This window comes from Bubalus bubalis, chromosome 1 (assembly GCF_019923935.1).
Source record: "Bubalus bubalis isolate 160015118507 breed Murrah chromosome 1, NDDB_SH_1, whole genome shotgun sequence".
NCBI lineage: Eukaryota > Metazoa > Chordata > Mammalia > Artiodactyla > Bovidae > Bubalus > Bubalus bubalis.
This window is the reverse complement of record NC_059157.1, coordinates 15,307,956-15,317,420: the sequence shown is the minus strand read 5'-3', so window position 1 is coordinate 15,317,420 and position 9,465 is coordinate 15,307,956. Positions and strand designations below refer to the sequence as shown.

The 9,465-nt window shown below is 40.2% G+C and overlaps 1 long non-coding RNA gene across 1 annotated transcript; it reads right to left on the bottom strand.

Moving 5' to 3' along the window:
* Positions 1-694: 694 nt before the first annotated feature.
* On the bottom strand, positions 695-9,184 carry LOC123332592. The gene is made up of 3 exons (XR_006549453.1): positions 9,029-9,184; positions 3,640-3,701; positions 695-745 (listed from the first exon to the last, which is right to left on the bottom strand). It is a non-coding gene; the product is annotated as an uncharacterized LOC123332592 (long non-coding RNA).
* Between the last annotated feature and the right edge of the window lie 281 nt (positions 9,185-9,465).

Here is a 9,465-nt window from a genome sequence, read left to right as displayed (position 1 = left end):
TTTTAGTGCCACATGAAGAAGGAAGGAAGGACTGGGAAGGGAGGGGAAGAAAGGAGAAAAAGACTTGCTCACCATAATAGGTGCTCTTATTTATATAGAGTGGAAATTTCTACCTTCTTACTCTACACTTAAAGATAATGGGTCACTATTTCATTATATCATCACCACTGGGAAAAAAAAAACAAGTAAAATAGTCATTGATTAATAAAACAAACAAAATAAAACAATAGACCATTATTTATCTTTAATTTAGTTCTTTATTATTTTAAAGAATCTTAAATCATAGAAAATAAGATGAGAAACAATAATAAACACTGTAATTTCATGTCCAGGTGACCTAACTTCAAATCCTCCACTTAATGATTATACAGTCCTCCACTTAATGATTATACAATCCTCCACTTAATTATACAATTATACAACCCTCCACTTAATGATTAGGTGAATTTGGAGGGGATCATATATTTTCTCACATCCATTTTCTCATCTTTACAATGCAAATAACATACTTATGTCTCAAAATTGCCTACAAAGGTTAAATGAGATAATAAACCTCACTTAGTGCATAAGTCTTGTGAACCCATGGACTGTATCCCGCCAGGCTCCTCTGTCCATGGAACTCGCCAGGCAAGAAGACTAGAATGGGTAGCCATTCTGTTTTCCAGGGAATCTTCCGGATCCAGAGATTGAACCAGGTCTCCAGCATTGCAGGTGTATTCTTTACTGTCTGAGTCACAGGGAAGCTCTAGATACATAGTAAGAGCTATAAATGTTTGTTTACATTTAAAGTAGTGGATCACCAAGGCAGGATCCCCTCAATGAATGGCTCCAAAATTGGCAACTGCATTGTCACTAGGAAATATTCTCAAATGATTTAAAAGCACTCTTAAACAGCTTTTGCTGCTTCAGGAAAAACATAAAGTGAAGCACAGTTGAAATAAGAGGTTGAGGGAAAAACCTTGCAGGTTTCAGTGAAATAGACACTAGAAATGAATATGAGAGGCATGGGCTTTCTATGTGACCATCCTCATCTGTTTAATATTTTGAACTGTCAAGGTGACACTGAGTTGCAGAATAGATATTGCCTTGCTGCTGCTGCTGCTGCTAAGGCACTTGTCGTGGGGACCCATAATTTATGGAAAGTCAACAACACTTACTGATGGGAAACTTAAGGGATCGTTATGGTACATAGTTTTTTCCAATCCCTTAGTCCCAGATACAGTCTTGGTACTTAAGGTATTACAAATAGTGAATATATTTTTCACAAGGCAAAAAGGAAAAGAGATAAACAGCTCTTAGAAATAACCCTGCTGTTAGCCCAACCTGTGATTTCTAGATCTGGTTCATCTATTTATCCACTCAGTGGGTGGGATTTTATGATAAGACAGGGATGGAAATGATATTCTGCCTTTCTATTTTCAGATGCTTCACATTGATACCAATCTCAGAAACACAGAAATCAATTACAATGGAGACTGAGATCACATTAAGTAAAGATTTGTCCGTCAGGGAAAGTAACCCCATTGGTTTCAGAGGTTAAGTACCTTTCAGGACTTGGACAAATTGTAACTAATTTTTATTAATTTAAATAAAGGCTATATTTGATTTTGCACCTGATTCTGAAGAATCACACCCAGTTTACATTTGTCTCCATTATAGTGTCCTTGAAACTTAGCTGTGGAAACCAAAAAAAATGGAAAGAATAAAGCAATTTGATTTCCTATTTGGAGTCTACTTTTTTATAAAATCATAGCATCTTTTTTCCTAAATTGAAGTAATTCAGATTTTATAAGAAAGGAGGAGGAATGGGTATCACCATATTCACTATATAGCTGTGGGCATTTGGTTTCTTTTACAAATGCAATCAGATAGAGTATCATATGTATCGTCCTTGAATCTAAGAAAATGTAAAAAACGAAAGAAAAACAAATAAAAAGAGAAGGTAAAAGTTGATACCACTTGCACAGATATCTCCAGGATATAATTATATCAGAGTTACAATAATTCTAGAGGGGTAGAAGTTTCGTGAGCATAAAAGGGCTCAAAGAAAAACCATAAGGAAATCACTTTACTTAATTACATTTTAAAAGAATAATCATGGTCAGTGTCTCTGTCTACAGACAAGAGAAAGCAGTTAGTCCCCTCATTTTAATGGGTCTATTCTTCCCTGCACACTCTGCAGCACTCTGTTTTTTCCTACCCCGCAAATGCTTGCCTTCTCTTCTCCACTATTATCTGCACGAAACTGACAGTGGTGATCAGGTCATGTGAACTGAGAATGAAAGTCGGTGGGGCTCTGTCATTGCTGCTCAATATGACTTGCTTCAGGGACTTCCCTGGTGGTCCAGTGACTAAGAATTCAGGCTCCCAAAGCCGGGAACTAGATCCCTGGTCAGGGAACTAGATGCCATGTGCCACAACTAAGAACGGCACAGCCAAATAAATAAAATATGACTTGCTGTTGGAATCCCTCTCTAGCAAGGCAGCAGAAAGGAACTGGGAACAGAGACTGGATTGAGAGATGAGGGCTGTTTGGGACCCTTTCCACTATTTTCATGTATCATACCAACAACGACAGTTCGAAGTCCCAACTAAACCTCTCAAATTTGTGATGGCTCTTTACCTAGCCGTTGTATGTATTTTGTAAGAAAAAGAGTTCTGAACCCTTAGGACGATTGTATTGAGCGGTTTTAATCCAAACTTGAGCCAACTGTGGGATGAGTATATTGTTTGGATTGGTTTGCTGGAGATGTAGAGCTTAGTATTAAATAGTTCAGTTGCAGCAAAGGCTGCCTAGACTCTCACACACAAAAAATTACCTGTGCTAATGTTTCCCACTCTATGGCTGTCACAGCCAGTCAAAATACTTCCAAGACTGAGCAGAGGGCAAGATTCTTAGCCTTCTCTTTCCAGCTTATGAGTAAGGGCAACATGTAGATCATAACCTCCACCTGTAGCTGAGGATTGGCTTGTACTACACAGCAAAATGCACACAGTCCTGACTGATGGTTCTGGCAATTGAGGTCCTCAGTTTCTAAGCAACAGGGACCTCAGACCAACAATACATGAGTCTTTATAGTTTATAGTTTTGGGTACACTGTCAATAAAAAAAGAAAACTAGCAATTATGGATTAAAAACAAGGCAGAGATGTGCCTTCAAACATTTCAATGATGAAATACCAAAGTGTAGATTGGTTATGCATGGTGAAAGGGTAAAGTTCAAAGGTTCGAACAGAGGCTATTTGTCAAATATCAACAAAGCACATTCAATTATTCTGTGGGAAATGAGCTGAATTTCCAGAATAAGAGAGAGAAAACAGTCCATTAAGTTTTTAATACCAGTCTTTAAATGGCTGTAATTGAATTCGCATTGACTCATAAGTAGGATATTTCTATCAGCTTGTGCAATAAGGGGAGTGAACAGGAAACTAAGGATGATTTCCATTGGTATAAATAATAATAGATGACAGGAGAAATTATAAGCCAATCCTAATCAGCTGAACGAACCTTCTTCATGGTCAAATATGGCTGTACAAATACAATACTGGGCTTGGAGTAGGAAAATTACTGTTTCAATTCAATTGAAAATGGGAAACGCTATTAGTCTGAAACATCATCCAACAAGATTTCTTTGCTTACCTTATTGGATTTTTGCAGTGGAAATCACAGTGGTTGAAAGACAGTGACAGTTTGTGGAAAAGCTAGAGATTGGAAGGAAAAATAAAAAGAAGCAAAAAAAAATAAATAAATGAATTATAGTTACCTAAATACCTAAATTGGAGAAGGAAATGGCAACCCACTCCAGAATTCTTGCCTGGAAAATCCCATAGATGGAGGAGCCTGGTGGGCTATAGTCCATGGGGTTGAAAAGAGTTGGACACAATTGAGCGACTTCACTTTCACTTTTTACTTTCACGGGGACTTTGGAGAAACACTGGACAATGAATTTATAACCTCCAAGATTCTGTCCCTCCATCACTTTTATCTCTCACTAAATTCCACATTTAACTATGATGCCATATCGCTAAAGGAGAAATGACACGAGCTTAGAACTGTGATGAATTGCTTCCCAACATACTAAAGTCACATCTCTGTCAGGTTTGTGTTACTTTCGGGGCTCAGAATGGGAATGATAAAGAGGCAAAGATCAAAGTCAGGTAGAAAAGAGTGGAATTACATCAGCTAGAGGACGTTTGATTCTGTGGATGAGATGGAAAGCTCTGTGATGTTTCTTTTCTAACCTTGGGAAGGTATCAGTTCAGTTCAGTCACTCAGGTGTGTCTGACTCTTTGTGACCCCATTAATTGCAGCACGCCAGGCCTCCCTGTCCATCACCAACTCCCGGAGTTCACTCAAACTCATGTCCATCGAGTCCATGATGCCATCCAGCCATCTCATCCTCTGTTGTCCCCTTCTCCTGGTATCCACTGAAGTCCTGGAAAATGCTCTCTGTTCTTCAGGCAGTGGCAGAGAGAATTCAGTTCACTATTTCAATTTTTATTTATTTGGCTGTGCTGGGTCTTCGTTGCATCACACAGCATCTTTAGTTGCAGTATGTGAACTCTTCATTGCAACATGTAGGATCTAGTCCACAAAGAGTTGGACACAACTGAGCGACTAACAACAATAAAATACTTAAATACTAGCCCAGGAGTCAAGACACCTATATTTACTCTAGATTTTGCTTTTTCTGGCTGTGTGAACTGGGCCAGGTCTCTTGCTTCCTCCAAACTTTAGTTTCCTCTTATTTAAAAATAAAATATTGTATACACGATCTCTAAATTGTCTCCCAGCTCTAAAATACTTCTGTATTATAAATTATTTTGAAACAGCTTTCACTTTAGCACCAACATCTTGAGTTCCATTTGGAAAAACCTCCACTGTATTTGGTGTGTTTGTCTATCATTTTAAATGTGTGTTGTTTATTTTTTGAGGGGGAAAAGGCATGCATTCCTAATGGTAAATTCAAAAAACAAGTTTGAAGACAAAATTCAAATTGTGGATGGAACAAGGAGAATCAGAGTATTACAAGACACTGAATAAACATTTATGCCAAAGGACTCCGCCTTTATCTCATAATCGTTAATGGCCATATTGCATTCAGAGCATTAGTTAAATACCATGTGTGCCGTCTCTGGGGGTATAGTTAGAATGGACTCAAACTCTAAAAGGAAGTAGTTCCTAATGTTGGAAGAAACAAGAAGAAGAAAGAGGAGGGGGAAGAGGGAGGGAGGGGACAGAAGAAAGAGGATGGGAGAGGAGGAGAGGAGGGAGGAGAAGGAGACAAAAAATGAGACGAAGAAGCAGGAGGAGAAGGGGCGGGGTGAGAGGACAAGAGGGAGGAGGAGGAGGAGGAAGGGAAGAAGGGGGAAAAAGAGTGTGGCATCTTTTGGCAAAAGTCCAGTGGGCACCATTTCTACAGACAACAAGGGGAGTGTCTCTTCCGCCCTGCAATAAAGAGGCTCTTCTTTGCCAGAGCCACCATTATCCATGGACAAAACTTGGACAAAAGCTTTCTAACGTTTCTCTTTACAATTCCACACAACTCTCTCACTCTCCCACTCATGCTTCATGAAGACATTAGCAATTTTCCTGAAAAGAAAGACTGATCTCATTGTTTTCCTGCTTACAAACCTCAGTAGACTTTCCATTAAACTTGAAGTAAAATCTCAAAAGCTTCATTACATTGACCAAGGTCCTGGACAATCCAAGTCCTGACAAGTTCATTAACATCTTATGCCCAGTTCCAGCCACATTGGCCTTAAAAGTCTTCAAATACCAATCAGATTATGCCTTGGACAGAGTCTTCACACACAACATTCCTTTGGCCTGGAATGTTCCTGCTTGTCTTCCCATCACCTGGACAATTCCTTTGGATTCTGCTTGAATATTGCTTTCTCACAAACCTTTCTCTTGACCTTCCCTCTTTGTCCTACAACCCACATGGCAAACAAATTATCCTCCTATACATGTTGATTATATTCCATAATACTTTTCTCAAACTGGAATTATGTATTTGTGTCATTATTTGTTTGATTTTTATCTCCTCCACTAGCAAATAAACATCATACCTATTTTGTTCAGCTGTATATGTATATGTATATCCCATGGATGTAGAACAATGCTCAATGTATAGTTGACACTCAAATTACTGGCTGAATGAATGAATGAAATCTAGTCTCATGTTATAGAGAAAGTGAAATATCGAACTGCCTGGGTTGTTTTACTGGGACCAAAACCTCCAATTATGAGAAATCTGCAGAAAAGGACAACAGGGAATGGCAGGTGTGACATAAAACCTTTGGGTAATAACAGGGCTGGAGAAAGATGGCTCCATAAGGGACTGACTGGTTAACTTAGCAGAATATTGAAGGGTTTTCTCTGATCCTGTGTTTGTAAAGTAATAAACACTATATAATAAAAGTGCTTCTGGGCTAGAGAAGAAAGCAGGTCCCCTGAACACAAAATATCAAACGAAATAGAAAAACTAAAGATGAGGGAGGGAAAAGCCAAGGAAAAACAACAATGCTACCCTAAGGGAGCATAAATAAATTAAGGACAGAATTTGCAGGACACAGTCTGAGATGAAGGATGAGGACATGAGCAGTGGAATTAGCATTAAAATAGGAACTAAATCATTGAGCGGTAGAGACATAAGAGCTAGAGTCCGGAGGAATTCCTTGAAAAGAGCAGGGATCAGTGGAAAAATACTGAATTCAGGACATTGATCCTAGATCAGCTCCAGATCCTGCATGTGGCTGGAGTAGATGGTGGCATCACATATTCATAGGGGCTTCCCCAGTGGCTGAGCGGTAAAGAATCCACGTGCAATGCAGGAGACACAGGAGACGCCAGTTCGATCCCTGGGTGGGGAAGATCCCCTGCAGGAGGGCTTGGCAACCCACTCCAGTGTTCTTGCTGGGAAAATCCCATGGACAGAGGATCCTGGCGCACTACAGTCCATGGGGCTGCAAAGAGTTGGACATGACTGAAGCGACTGAGCATGCCTGCATGTTTATAGATATAATGAGGGCTTGGAAGTAAGGCTAGAATTTAGACAGAATTTCTGGGCTTTCCAGCTACAACAGTCTAAAGAAAATCAAGCACATCAAATTCCTATTTCAAGACAAAAGCAGGGGGTTTCGGATAAACATGGAGAGAGCCCTCCAGCCAGTAAACCTCAGTGCTTGGTCCTTACTGCTTAGTCACTCTGTCGTGTCTGACTCTTTGCAACCCCACAGACTGCAGTCGGCCAGGCTCCTCTTTCCATGTGGATTTGCAGGCAACAATACTGGAATGGGTTGCCATGCTCTCCTCCAGGGGTTCTTCCCAACCCAGGGGTTGAACCCAGGTCTCCCGCATTGCAGGCAGATTCTTTACCAACTAAGACACCACAGAAGCCCATAAACCTCAGGGTGAAACACAAAACCCCAGACCCGTTCCTCACCTTGGTGACACTACGTTTACTCACATGTCCCATCACTGCTCAGATACTCACATGTGGGAGCCTGTTGGAAAGTTTGTAGGACTGATACAAATCTGTGTGTTCAAATACATTTCTAGCTTTCTAGAGGGCTGCATTATTTTTATTACTGCTGTTAACAATTTCTATGGAGTTCGACTTAGCGCCTGGCTATGGATGGCTTTTACTGCCCATCATGGTGATTCCAGGATGCAGCCTGAGGTGGTTACCATATTTTTCTTTTTACTAGGGTGCTTTGCTTTACCAAAATTAATACCGCTATTTTCAAATGAATGGCGGTTGTATCAAAAGGGCAGGATGATGGGAACCTTATGGCAACTCTCTGCAGGTCAGACCACCACACATCTTGAATCTTTATCTTCCTCTGTATCCACACGGCCTACTTCAGAAGCCTCCCATCTCTCTTTTTTTAAGCTTTTTAATTTGTATTGGAGTATAGCCGATTAACAATGTTGTGATAGATTTGGATGGACAGGAAAGCGACCACCATACATCTTTACATGTATCTATTCTCCCCCAAACTCCCCTCCCCTCCAGGCTGCCACATAACATTGAGCAGAGTTCCCTGAATTATACAGTAGGTCCCTGTTGGTAATCCATTTTAAATACAGCAGTATGTGTAGGCTGATCCCAAACTCCCTAACTATCCCTTCCCCTCAAGCTTCCCAGAACCCTCCCATCTCTTGATCAGATTATTTTAGCAGCATGCTAGCTGTTCTTCTGTGTCCCCTCAAATCCAGCATGCCTTTTGCCACTAGAGTGAATTTTCTAAAGTAATCAGGTTGTATCACTCTCCTGCTTAACAATTCTGAAGGATGAGGCTCAAATTCTTTGCATGACAGGGACATATGTTCACAGAGACCAAGTCTCCTTTCCAGCCACTTCATGACAAACCAGATGATTCTTTTCTGCCACATGTGCCATTTCAAGTCTCTTCATCTTGCTGTTGCTGTTTTAGTTGCTAAGGCATGTGCAACTCTTTGCAACCCCATGGACTAGCCCACCAGGCTCTTCTATCCATGGGATTTCCAGGCAAGAATACTGGAGTTCGTTGCCATTTCCTTCTCCAGGGGATCTTCCCGACCCAGGAATTGAACCTGTATCTCCTGTGTCTCCTGCATTGGTAGGCAGATTCTTTACCACTGATCCCCCTTTGCTCATGCTGTTCCTTTGCCCTGACAGGTGTTTCTACCTAATAATCACTGACTTACCTTTCAAACCCTAACTCAGCAATACCTTCCCCTCTGCAACCTTCTCTGATATTATGCTTCTCATAGCCTCACACCAACATTAGCTGTTTTCTGTCTATGCTCCTAAAACACTTCATTCATACTTTTCTGAGCTCTTTTAGCACCTTGCCAGATTTACTGTAATGGAAGCTATTTCTAGAAGGCATCTATGTTTGAACCTCTGATGTTTTGTATAGTGTCTGACATCTAACCGGCATGCAACAAACAGTGATTGAATTCTTCAGAACCCAAATAAATTAAATTGAACTAAACAATAACAGATAGTCATGATATTGAGTATAAGAGATTGGGAGACCTTTTAACGTCAGGAGAATGATGGTAATGTGCCCTTTTGAGTTTACAGAGGAATGGAGCATCACTTGTTCTCTTCTTAAAACAAACATTCTGTCTTCTGCAGCCAGCTTGGCTGTCAAGAGAGGCACAGCTGTTTCCTCTTCAGAGATAAAATGATTTGGATCTACCAAAAGAAGGTGAGTGGGTAAGATAAATAGGAAAGCATTCACGAGTATATCAAGACATTTTCTATCAATCTTACTTTTTTCACATGCCCTTTGGTAGAACATAATAGCTTAGAAAACCCTGCAGGTAAAGTTATTTTGTGCTGAAATTTTTATGACACTGCATAAATCAGGAAATTAAGAAAAACAAGGGGCATACAAATACACAAGTATAGATGTGTATGTAAGAGCTCCAATGTCAAGTTGCCAACTGTCCTTTCTTAAGAAGCACTAT